The sequence below is a fragment of the Arachis ipaensis genome, chromosome B2 (genome assembly GCF_059453495.1).
Source record: "Arachis ipaensis isolate K30076 ecotype BB chromosome B2, ASM5945349v1, whole genome shotgun sequence".
In the NCBI taxonomy this organism is placed as follows: domain Eukaryota; kingdom Viridiplantae; phylum Streptophyta; class Magnoliopsida; order Fabales; family Fabaceae; genus Arachis; species Arachis ipaensis.
The window spans coordinates 37,813,364-37,825,407 of record NC_142437.1 but is presented as its reverse complement, the minus strand read 5'-3'; the positions used below and the strand labels follow the sequence as shown (position 1 = coordinate 37,825,407).

The following is a 12,044-nucleotide window of genomic DNA, read 5'->3' as shown; positions in this document are numbered from 1 at the left end:
CATGGTTTTGTGAATTTTTCCTAATTTATGCTTAAGAGTAAAAACATGCTTTTTAGGCCTTTAAATTGATAAATTTAATTCACTTTAATTCCATTGGATGCCTTGATATATTTGTTAATTTGTTTCAGGATTAGAAGGCAAAGATTGGGTTGAAGGAATGAAGAAAAAGCATGCAAAAATGGAGAATTCATGAAGAAATGAGGATTTGCTGAACTCAAGGCCACGTGCACGCATCACCCACGCGTACGCGGGAGAAGGAGATTCGCCAGCAACGCACACGCGTCATCCACACGTACGCGTGAAGAGGAATTTTGTAGTGACGCGTACGCGTGACCCATGCGTACGCGTGACCCATGCGTACGCGTGACCCATGCGTACGCGTGACAAGCAGCACGTGACTTCACTAAAGGCAAAACGCTGGGGGCAATTTCTGAGCTCAAGGAGACCCAAATCCAACTCATTTATGATGCTTTTGAACCCAAAGATTGCAAGGGAATGGAGGGGAGAGTCATAGTTTAGTTTTCATCATGTTTTAGGTTAGAATTTTAGAGAGAGAAGCTCTCCCTTCTCTCTAAAATTTAGGGTAGTTTAGGTTAAATTTTCTTAGATCCAAGTTTTAATTCTTGTTTCATTTTAGTTTTCCTTTATTTTTATTTGTTCTAACACTTTAGTTTATCTACTTCTCTTGTTAATTTCTTATTTTGCTCTCTTTTATGTTGATGAACCCTTGTTGGATTTTTATTTTCCTTTAATGCAATTTTATGTTTTAATGTCTTCTTATGTTTATCTTACTTGCTATTGTTGGTTTCTTACTTATGTCAGTTATAACTTTTATTAATTCTTGCATTTTGTGATATTTACTTTTATTGCACTCTAGGTGTTTGTTAAAATATTTTCACTAGTTGTAGAGTAGTTTTTTATACTCTTGGCCTAGGCTAAGGAAATTACTTTCTTGTTATTTACTTTTCTTGTCAATCATCAAATCAAACCCCCCTTGTTCCTTCATAGCTAATAATTGATCACTTCATTGCAATTCCTTGTGAGACGACCTGAGGTTTAAATACTCTCGATTTTTATTGGGGTTTGTACTTGTGACAACCAAACATTAAAACTTTGATTGAGTATCATTTGTTGGTTGGAAATTATACTATCAACGAAATTATTTGTGTAAAATTCCGATCCTAACCGACGAAAATACTCTTTCCTTGTACCTCTAAAAGCGTAACAAAAAAAAAAGTATGGCGATAGACCTTTTTCTTGTAGTGGTATTTCAGAACATGTTCCAACCTAATTATTCAGTTATTATTTTAATCATTAGTATGTTGTTCCAGTTCTTATTTTATTGTTAGTTTTCTATATTTCAAAGTTTTAATTGTTGTTGTATTTTGATTTTATTTTTGTTCTTGATTTGTTGTATTTTTATTTTCTTTGTTCTTGATTTGTTAAATTATTCATCTTGTTATCTCGATTTGATAAATTGTTCACGTTGTTGATCTTAATTTATTGTTTTTGTCATCGATTTCTGTAAATCAAATTTTGTATGTGATTAAATGGTTTGATCATTGATAATTTAATATTTTACGTTTAGTTATTTTGTTGTTTGATTTTTTTTAAATTTATATTTAGATGAAATTATAATATTATAATTGATGTACTATTTTTAATTTAAATAATATTTTAAAATTTATATTAAAATATAATTATGTTTATTTATATTTTATTTATTATTTTATTATAAAATAATTATTCTAATTAAATTACGGTTAAATTAGTTGAATCAATAAAATTATAAACTAATAATTAGAATAATTTAATGACCAATTCGGTTTTTAAAATTGTGAGTGAAGGAATGAAATATATTAATTACTCAATCCCCTTTCATGCGAATTCAAAATTCAAATTCAATAACCAATAAATGCGGCAGAGTTAATGTGTCCTTATCACAAAAAACACTCCTCTTTAAATATATGTGCGCCTCTTCCAGCAACTCAAGAGAGAGTGTCATGGACTAGAGACAAGCCAAGGACGTTTTCGTATTTGCCCTATGAATTATGACTTAGTAGAAAATTCAAAATAACTTTAAAAGCTGAGGAAAGGAGAAACCTTTCCAGGGTTTGAAGGGTAGATCACTGGAATCAAGATATTGTAATTGAGTGTCACTCCGTCTGGGCGATGTTTATTTTAGGATAAAGTATTAGTTTTTTTCTAATAATTAGATTAAATTATAATTTAATTTGTAATTTATTAAACATTTTATTTTTGTCTAAAAGATTTTAGATGGGTTAAATGTTGTTACAAAATCAAATTTGATATGAATAATTAAATAAGTAATAATATTATTAGTTAAATTATATTTTTTTATTCATATGTGTGTTAGAGAAAGATAAATAAATTTTTTTTGTAATAATTTTTAGTTTTTTTCTATAAAAAATTTAAATTTTAACAATTGATCATCAATGCTCTATAATCAAAAGAAAAATTTTTATATTGGTAATTATTAATGAGTCAATTTTAAAATTAAAATGGGATATTTGGGTCGTTAAAGACTGAATAAGAATTTGATCTAAATATTAAAGATTAAAATAATATTTTTTTATTCTATTTTGGTGAGTAAAGGACAAAACTTAGACAAATAAAACATGTGTGTTTTTGTTTTCAGATAAAGAAGTATTATTTTCTTCAAAAAACTTTTTTTGGAATTATTTATTTGTGTTCTAAAAAAATAAAAGAAAAAAATAAACAATTTTTCTATATTTTTTTCAAAAGCAAGTTCATCAAATAAAGGAGTTGAGATAAAATTTATAAAAAGATTAAGATTACAAATTTTTGCTTATATATTCTTTTAAAAAAGACAAATATATTCATTTAGAAAATATAAAACTTTGACCATTATTCGAATTTTTATGCGATTTTTCTATTACATTTGTTCTTGTATAAAAGGATGGCTCTTCTAAATAGTTCTCTAATATAGTTTATTTACACCTTGGCAAATAATTTAATCTTTGAATTGGTAGAGTTATTCTTTGGCCAAAATAAAATAGTGAGTGTAAATACGTGTAAAAAGTACTCCAACGTTCAAATCAGTGTTTGAAATATTTTTATTAAGATCTGAGATGAATCAAGAACGTATCTTATCTGTTGTTTTCACCACGTCTTATAAGCTATGTTCGACTCATAGCTGTTTATCAGTTATGATTGTGATAATCATGGTAGTTGTTAGAAACAAGAGACTGAGAGAGTAATCTGAAAAGTGTATTATTTAATTGTGTTGAAAGGTACAATATACAAGGGGTATTTATAGGTGGTAAATGAATCAAAGCAATAAAGGCATAGAATCCTAATTAATATACAGATATACTAGACGATACTAATTGATCTAAATTGATTCTAATGATTCTCTAACATCCCCCTCAAACTCAAGTGGGAGCTAAGGATACCAACTTGAGTTTGGATAACAAAGTCCGGAAACAAGTCGGGTGATGAGCTTTCGTGAAAATATCAGCAGTCTGATCTAGTGTTCCAACAGCAATGAGACGAACAACATCAATAAGGATATGTTGCCGAACAAAGTGACAATCAACCTCAATGTGTTAGGTGCGTTCATGAAACACATAATTATGGGCGATCTGAATAGCACTGCGGTTATCACAAAAAACATCAGTAGAGGACGACTGAGGAGCACCCAAATCTTCGAGAAGCCAACGAACCGAGATAACTTCAGCAGTGGTGTCAGCGAGGGCACGGTACTCAGCTTCTGTGCTTAAGCGAGCAGTGAACGTTTGCTTCTTAGCATGCCAAGAAATGAGAGTGTCGCCAAGAAACAAACAGTAACCAGTAGTAGAACAACGATCAGTGGGATCACCAGCCCAATCTGCATTGGAGTAAGCCTGAAGAGACAAAGAGGAATGGGCAGAAAAATAAAGGCCATGAAATAGAGTGTCTTTGATGTAGCGAAGAATGTGAAGAACTGCCGCATAGTGAGTAGTACGAGGAGCTGACAAGAACTGGCTAAGTACATGAACCGGATAGGCGATGTCTGGTCGGGTGACAGTCAAGTAGACGAGACCGCCAACTAACTGTCGATAGAGAGTCGGATTATCCAAAACAGTGCCATCCATAGGGGTAAATCGAACATTAGGCTCAAGAGGAGTAGACTCAGTGCGACTATCTGTAATCCCAGCGCGAGCAAGAAGATCTGAAGCATACTTAGCCTGAGAGAGATAGATGCCATCATCGGTGGAGATGACCTCGAGACCAAGAAAATAGCTGAGAGAACCAAGATCTTTCATCTCAAAGGTACGGTGAAGTGAGGCCTTGAGATCAGAGATACCATCAACATCATCCCCAGTAATGATCATATCATCAACATACAAAAGTAGAAGAACAACTCCACGTTCGCTTTTACAAATGAAGAGGGCATTCTCATGAGGGCTAGAAGTAAAACTAAGACTGCATATGGTAGTGCTGAACTTGTCAAACCATTCACGAGGAGCTTGCTTAAGTCCATAAAGTGCCTTGCGAAGGAGACAAACCTTATTAGAAGGACAAGGATATCCCGGAGGTGGTTTCATATGGACTTTCTTTTTCAAATCCCATTAAGAAATGTATTCTTCACATCCATCTGACTGAGAGACCATTTTTTAACCGCGGCAATGGCAAGAAGAGCTCTAACAGACGTAAGACGAGCGACAGGGTCAAAGTTCTCTTCATAATCAATACCATACTCTTGCGTACAACCTTGAGCAACCAAGCGGGCCTTATAATGGTCAATAGAGCCATCAGAGCGAGTCTTGATCTTGTATACCCATCTACTGCCCACAACTTCCTGATCAGAAGGAGGATCAACCAGATCCCAAGTGTGTGCTTTTTCAAGTGCCTGTATTTCTTCTTACATTGCTTGTTGCCAATTTGGGTTTGAGGAGGCTTCTCTAAATGTCTTAGGTTCATGTTGATGAAGAATAGTAAAAAAGCAATGGTAATCAAGAAGATGAGGAGGTGGATTCCTTACCCTAGAAGAACGAGTGGGAGGAGGAGGCATGACGGTAGGAGCAGGATCATCGTCCGGTCTGGAATCATTGGGAGATGGAGAAGGCGGAAGAACAGGAGGCTGTGGAGGGTCACTCGAGATAGAATCTGTAGAATCAGCACTAGGAAAAAGATCAACATTGGGGTTAGTAAACAAAGGTGATTGAGTAGTAGGAATGGACTCAAAGGATGAGAATCGAGAAAACATGTGGTGCTCCCAGAAGACAACATGACGAGATATATGAATACGTTTAGAGAGAGGATCTCAACAATGATAACCCTTGTGTTCAGTGCTATAACCAAGAAAACAACACATACGAGCCCGAGGTTCAAGTTTACTATGTTCATGAGGCTGAAGAAGAACAAAACATATACAACCGAAAACTCGAAGAGAACTATAATCTGGGGAGGTATGATAAAGACGCTCAAAGGGAGTAACATTACCAAGAACAGAAGAAGGGAGTCTATTGATAACATGAACAGCAGTAAGAACAGCTTCTCTCCAAGTACGCTCAGGACACGAAGAAGAAAGAAGCATTGCACGGACGGAGTCAAGAATGTGACAGTGTTTGCGTTCAGCTCTACCATTTTGTTGAGATGTACCAGGACAAGAAAACTCAGACAAAGTACCCTGTTCTGCAAGAAAGGCTAAGATTTTGGAATCACGGTATTCCATAGCATTATCACGTCAAAAAACCTTAATGACCTTGGAAAACTGAGTTTTAATCATAGTAGCAAAGTTGATATAGATCTGAGGTAACTCATTGCGATTAGTCATCAAATAAACCCAAGTAAAACGGGAATAATCATCAATGAAAAATGACAAAGTATCGAGCTTCGCCCATAGAGGCAGTGGGAGCGGGGCCCCAAACATCAGAGTGAATGAGATCAAAAGGAGAGCAAGCAAGAGATGAATTATTGTGAAAAGATAAAGTAGGTTGTTTGGCAGTTTGGCAAGAAATGCAATCAAAAGATTCATTTGGAACCTGACCTAAAACACCCTGAGACACAAGAGGACGCAGTTTTCCTAAGGAGGTGTGGGCAAGATGCTGATGCCATAAGTGGAGGGTAGAGGGAGAAGAAGCAGCACAGAGATTTGGTACAGGAGGAATATGAAGATTCTCGAGTTCAAACAACCTTCCGACCTTACGTCCAGTCCCGATGATTTGTCCCGTCCAAGGAACTTGTACACGACAACCAGAAATGAAAAAAGTGACTTCAAAACCCAAATCAACAAGTTGACCAACAGAAATAAGATTGAAGTTTAATTTGGGAATTGATGAGCGGATAATTTATACGCTTTTTGGCATTGTTTTTAGTATGTTTTTAGTAGGATCTAGTTACTTTTAGGGATGTTTTCATTAGTTTTTATGTTAAGTTCACATTTCTGGACTTTACTATGAGTTTGTGTGTTTTTCTGTGATTTCAGGTATTTTCTGGCTGAAATTGAGGGACTTGAGCAAAAATCAGATTCAGAGGATGAAGAAGGACTGCTGATGCTGTTGGATTCTGACCTCCCTGTACTCAAAGTGGATTTTCTGGAGCTACAGAACTCGAAATGGCGCGCTTCCAATTGCGTTGGAAAGTAGACATCCAGATATTTCCAGAAATATATAATAGTCCATACTTTGGCCAAGTTTAGACGATGCAAATTGGCGTTCAACGCCAGTTCTCTGCCCAAATCTGGCGTCCAGCGCCAGGAAAGGAGCCAAAACCAGAGTTGAACGCCCAAACTGGCACAAAAGCTGGCGTTCAACTCCACAAATGGCCTCTGCACGTGTAACATTCAAGCTCAGCCCAAGAACACACCAAGTGGGCCCCGGAAGTGAATTTATGCATCAATTACTTACTTCTGTAAACCCTAGTAGCTAGTTTATTATAAATAGGACCTTTTACTATTGTATTAGGTATCTTTGATCAGTTGTATGCTATCTTAGATCACGTTTGAGGGCTGGCCTCTCGGCCATGCCTGGACGTTCACTTATGTATTTTTAACGGTAGAGTTTCTACACTCTATAGATTAAGATGTGGAGCTCTGCTGTTCCTCAAAGATTAATGCAAAGTACTACTGTTTTCTATTCAATTCATCTTGTTTCGCTTCTAAGATATTCATTCGTACTTCAATCTGAATGTGATGAACGTGACAATCATCATCATTCCCTATGAACGCGTGCCTGACAACCACTTCCGTTCTACCTTAGACTGAATGAGTATCTCTTAGATCTCTTAACCAGAATCTTCGTGGTGTAAGCTAGAATGATGGCGGCATTCAAGAGAATCCGGAAGGTCTAAACCTTGTCTGTGGTATTCCGAGTAGAATTCAATGAATGAATGACTGTGACGAGCTCCAAACTCGCGATTGCGGGGCGTTAGTGACAAACGCAAAAGGATAGTAAATCCTATTCCAGCATGATCGAGAACCGACAGATGAATAGCCGTGCCGTGACAGGGTGCGTTGACCATTTTCACTGAGAGGATAAGATGAAGCCATTGACAAGGGTGATGCCTCCAGACGATTAGCCGTGCCGTGACAGGGCATTTGGATCATTTTCCCGAGAGAAGACCGAAAGTAGCCATTGACAATGGTGATGTATCACATAAAGCCAGCCATGGAAAGGAGTAAGACTGACAGGATGAAGATAGCAGGAAAGCAGAGGTTCAGAGGAACGAAAGCATCTCCATTCGCTTATCTGAAATTCTCACCAATGAATTACATAAGTATTTCTATCCCTATTTTATCATATTATTTTCGAAAACTCCATAACCATTTGATATCCACCTGACTGAGATTTACAAGGTGACCATAGCTTGCTTCATACCGACAATCTCCGTGGGATTCGACCCTTACTCACGTAAGGTATTACTTGGACGACCCAGTGCACTTGCTGGTTAGTTATGCGAAGTTGTGAAGATATGTTTAGACCATGGTCCTGTGCATCCATTTTTGGTGCCATTGCCAGGGAATCAATTTCGAACAACAATTCACAACCTGAGTAGCAATTTCGCATACCAAGTTTTTGGCGCCGTTGCCGGGGAAAGAAAGAGCGATGAATTTTACATAATTAAAGTGTAATCACAATTTCTGCGCACCAAGTTTTTGGCGCCGTTGCCGGGGATTGTTCGAGTTTGGACAACTGACAGTTCATCTTGTTGCTCAGATTAGGTAATTTTCTTTTTGTTTTCTTTTCAAAAATTTTTCAAAAAAAAAAATTTATTTCAAAATTTTCTCACTTGTTTTCGAAAAAAAAAATTTAGATTCAAAATTTTTAAGAATGAATTCTAGTGTTTCATGAAGCATGTGAAGCCTGGCTGGCTGCAAAGCCATGTCTAAATTCTTTTGGACTGAGGCTTCCAAACCATCAGCATAGAGGCAAGTTACATATTTGATAAGTAATGAGCAGTATATTCTGATATCTTGCTGAAGCTTGGCTGGCCATTGGCCATGTCTAGTGTTTTGGACCGGAGCTTTCATTGAAAGCTTGGCTGGCTAGTGAGCCATGTCTAATTCCTGGACTGAAGCTTTAGACTAAGAATGCAAGATTCCTGGAATTCATATTAAAAATTTTGGAATCCTTATTTTTCTCTTTCAAATAATTTTCGAAAAATCCAAAAAAATTAGAAAATCATAAAAATCAAAAACATTTTTCTGTTTCTTGTTTGAGTCTTGAGTCATGTTATAAGTTTGGTGTCAATTGCATGTGCATCTTGCATTTTTCGAAAATTCATGCATTCATAGTGTTCTTCATGATCTTCAAGTTGTTCTTGGTAAGTCTTCTTGTTTGATCTTTGCATTTGCATGTTTTGTGTCTTTTCTTGTTTTTCATATGCATTCTTGAATTCTTAGTGTCTAAGCATTAAAGAATTCTAAGTTTAGTGTCTTGCATGTTTTCTTTGCATTAAAAATTTTTCAAAAATATGTTCTTGGTGTTCATCATGATCTTCATAGTGTTCTTGGTGTTCATCTTGACATTCATAGCATTCTTGCATGCATCACATGTTTTGATAAAAAATTCTCATGCATTGCATAATTTTCATGTTTTACTCTCTCATCATAAAAATTCAAAAATAAAAAAAAATATCTTTCCCTATTTCTCTCTCAAAATTTCGAAAATTAGATTTGACTGTTTCAAAAATTTTTAAAATCAAGTTGTTTCTTATGAGTCAAATCAAATCTTCAATTTGAAAATCTTATCTTTTTCAAAATCTTTTTCAAAAATCAAATCTTTTTCAAATTTCTTAGTTATTTTCGAAAATTCCAAAAATATTTTTCAAAAACAATTTTCTTATTTTTATATCAAATTTTCGAAAATAACAATAACAATTAATGTTTTGATTCAAAAATTTCAAGTTTGTTACTTGCTTGTTAAGAAAGATTCAAACTTTAAGTTCTAGAATCATATCTTGTGATTTCTTGTGAATCAAGTCATTAATTGTGATTTTAAAAATCAAATCTTTTTCAAAAAAACTAATTTCAATCATATCTTTTCAAAATATCTTCTTATCTTACCTTTTTCAAAAATATTATTTCAAAATATCTTTTCTAACTTCCTAACTCCTTATCTTTTCAAAATTGATTTTTCAAAATTTGTTTCAACTAACTAACTAACTTTTTGTTTGTTTCTTAACTTTTTCAAAACCACCTAACTAACTCTCTCTCTCTCTAATTTTCGAAAATATCTTCCCTCTTTTTCAAAAATTTCTTTTTTATTAACTAATTATTTTTATTTTTTATTTTAAAATTTTTCGAAAAAATACTAACCTTTTTCAAAAACTATTTTCGAAAATCACTAACCCTTTTTCAAAAATTATTTTCGAAAATTCTCCCTCTCCCATCTTATTCTATTTATTTATTCATCTACTAACATCTCATCTCACATCTCTACCCTCCTCACAGTTGTATTTCTTCCATTACATTACATTCTTTGTCTCCCTCTTTTCTCCCACTCACAAAGGGATCCCTATACTGTGGTATAAAGGATCTCTATTATTATTATTTTTCTGTGCCCTCTTCTTTGTCATATGAGCAGGAGCAAGGACAAGAACATTCTTGTTGAGGCAGATCCAGAACCTGAAAGGACTCTGAAGAGAAAATTAAGAGAAGCTAAATTACAACAATCCAGAGATAACCTATCAGAAATTTTCGAACAGGAAGAGGAGATGGCAGCCGAAAATAATAATAATGTAAGGAGAATGCTTGGTGACTTTACTGCACCTAATTCCAATTTACATGGAAGAAGCATCTCCATTCCTGCCATTGGAGCAAACAACTTTGAGCTGAAACCTCAATTAGTTTCTCTGATGCAGCAGAACTGCAAGTTTCATGGACTTCCATCTGAAGATCCTTTTCAGTTCTTAACTGAATTCTTGCAGATATGTGATACTGTTAAGACTAATGGAGTAGATCCTGAAGTCTACTGGCTCATGCTTTTCCCTTTTGCTGTAAGAGACAGGGCTAGAATATGGTTGGACTCTCAACCTAGAGATAGCCTAAACTCTTGGGATAAGCTGGTCACGGCTTTCTTAGCCAAGTTCTTTCCTCCTCAAAAGCTGAGCAAGCTTAGAATGGATGTTCAAACCTTCAAACAAAAAGATGGTGAATCCCTCTATGAAGCTTGGGAAAGATACAAATAGCTAACCAAAAAGTGTCCTTCTGACATGCTTTCAGAATGGACCATCTTGGATATATTCTATGATGGTTTATCTGAGTTATCAAAGATGTCATTGGATACTTCTGCAGGTGGATCCATTCACCTAAAGAAAACACCTGCAGAAGCTCAAGAACTCATTGACATGGTTGCTAACAACCAGTTCATGTACACTTCTGAGAGGAACCCTATGAGTAATGGGACGCCCATGAAGAAGGGAGTTCTTGAAGTTGATACTCTGAATGCCATATTGGCTCAGAATAAAATATTGACTCAGCAAGTCAATATGATCTCTCAGAGTCTGCATGGAATGCAAGCTGCATCCAACAGTACTCAAGAGGCTTCTTATGAAGAAGAAGCTTATGATCCTGAGAACCCTGAAATAGCAGAGGTGAATTACTTAGGTGAACCTTATGGAAACACCTATAACTCATCATGGAGAAATCATCCAAATTTCTCATGGAAGGATCAAAAGCCTCAACAAGGCTTTAATAATGGTGGAAGAAATAGGTTTAACAATAATAAACCCTTTCCATCATCCACTCAGCAACAGACAGAGAACTCTAAACAAAATACTTCTAATTTAGCAAACTTAGTCTCTGATCTATCTAAGGCCACTGTAAGTTTCATGAATGAAACAAGGTCTTCCATTAGAAATTTGGAAGCACAAGTGGGCCAGCTGAGTAAAAGGATCACTGAAATCCCTCCTAGTACTCTCCCAAGCAATACAGAAGAGAATCCAAAAGGAGAGTGCAAGGCCATTGACATAGCCAAAATGGCCGAACCCAATGAGGGAGAGGAGGACGTGAATCCCAAGAAGGAAGACCTCCTGGGACGTCCAGTGATCAATAAGGAGCTTCCCTCTGAGGAACCAAAGGACTCTGAGGCTCATCTAGAGACCATAGAGATTCCATTGAACCTCCTTATGCCCTTCATGAGCTCTGATGAGTATTCCTCTTCTAAAGAGAATGAGGATGTCACTGAAGAGCAAACTGCCAGGTTTCTTGGTGCAATCATGAAGCTGAATGCTAAATTATTTGGCATTGATACTTGGGAAGTTGAACCTCCCTTGTTCATCAATGAACTAAGTGATCTGGATCAACTGACATTGTCTCAGAAGAGACAGGATCCTGGAAAGTTCATAATACCCTGTACCATAGGCACCATGATCTTTAAGGCTCTGTGTGACCTTGGTTCAGGAATAAACCTCATGCCCCTCTCTGTAATAGAGAAACTGGGAACCTATGGGGTGCAAGCTGCTAAAATCTCATTAGAGATGGCAGACAATTCAAGAAAACAGGCTTATAGACAAGTAGAGGACGTGTTAGTAAAGGTTGAAGGCCTTTACATCCCTGCTGATTTCATAGTCCTGGA

The 12,044-nt window shown here is 35.9% G+C and overlaps 1 non-coding gene across 1 annotated transcript; it reads right to left on the bottom strand.

The window, feature by feature from the left end:
• Positions 1 to 10,578: 10,578 nt before the first annotated feature.
• Positions 10,579 to 10,686, bottom strand: LOC148573632 (small nucleolar RNA R71). Its single transcript, XR_015906905.1, has one exon. It is a non-coding gene; the product is annotated as a small nucleolar RNA R71 (small nucleolar RNA).
• Between the last annotated feature and the right edge of the window lie 1,358 nt (positions 10,687 to 12,044).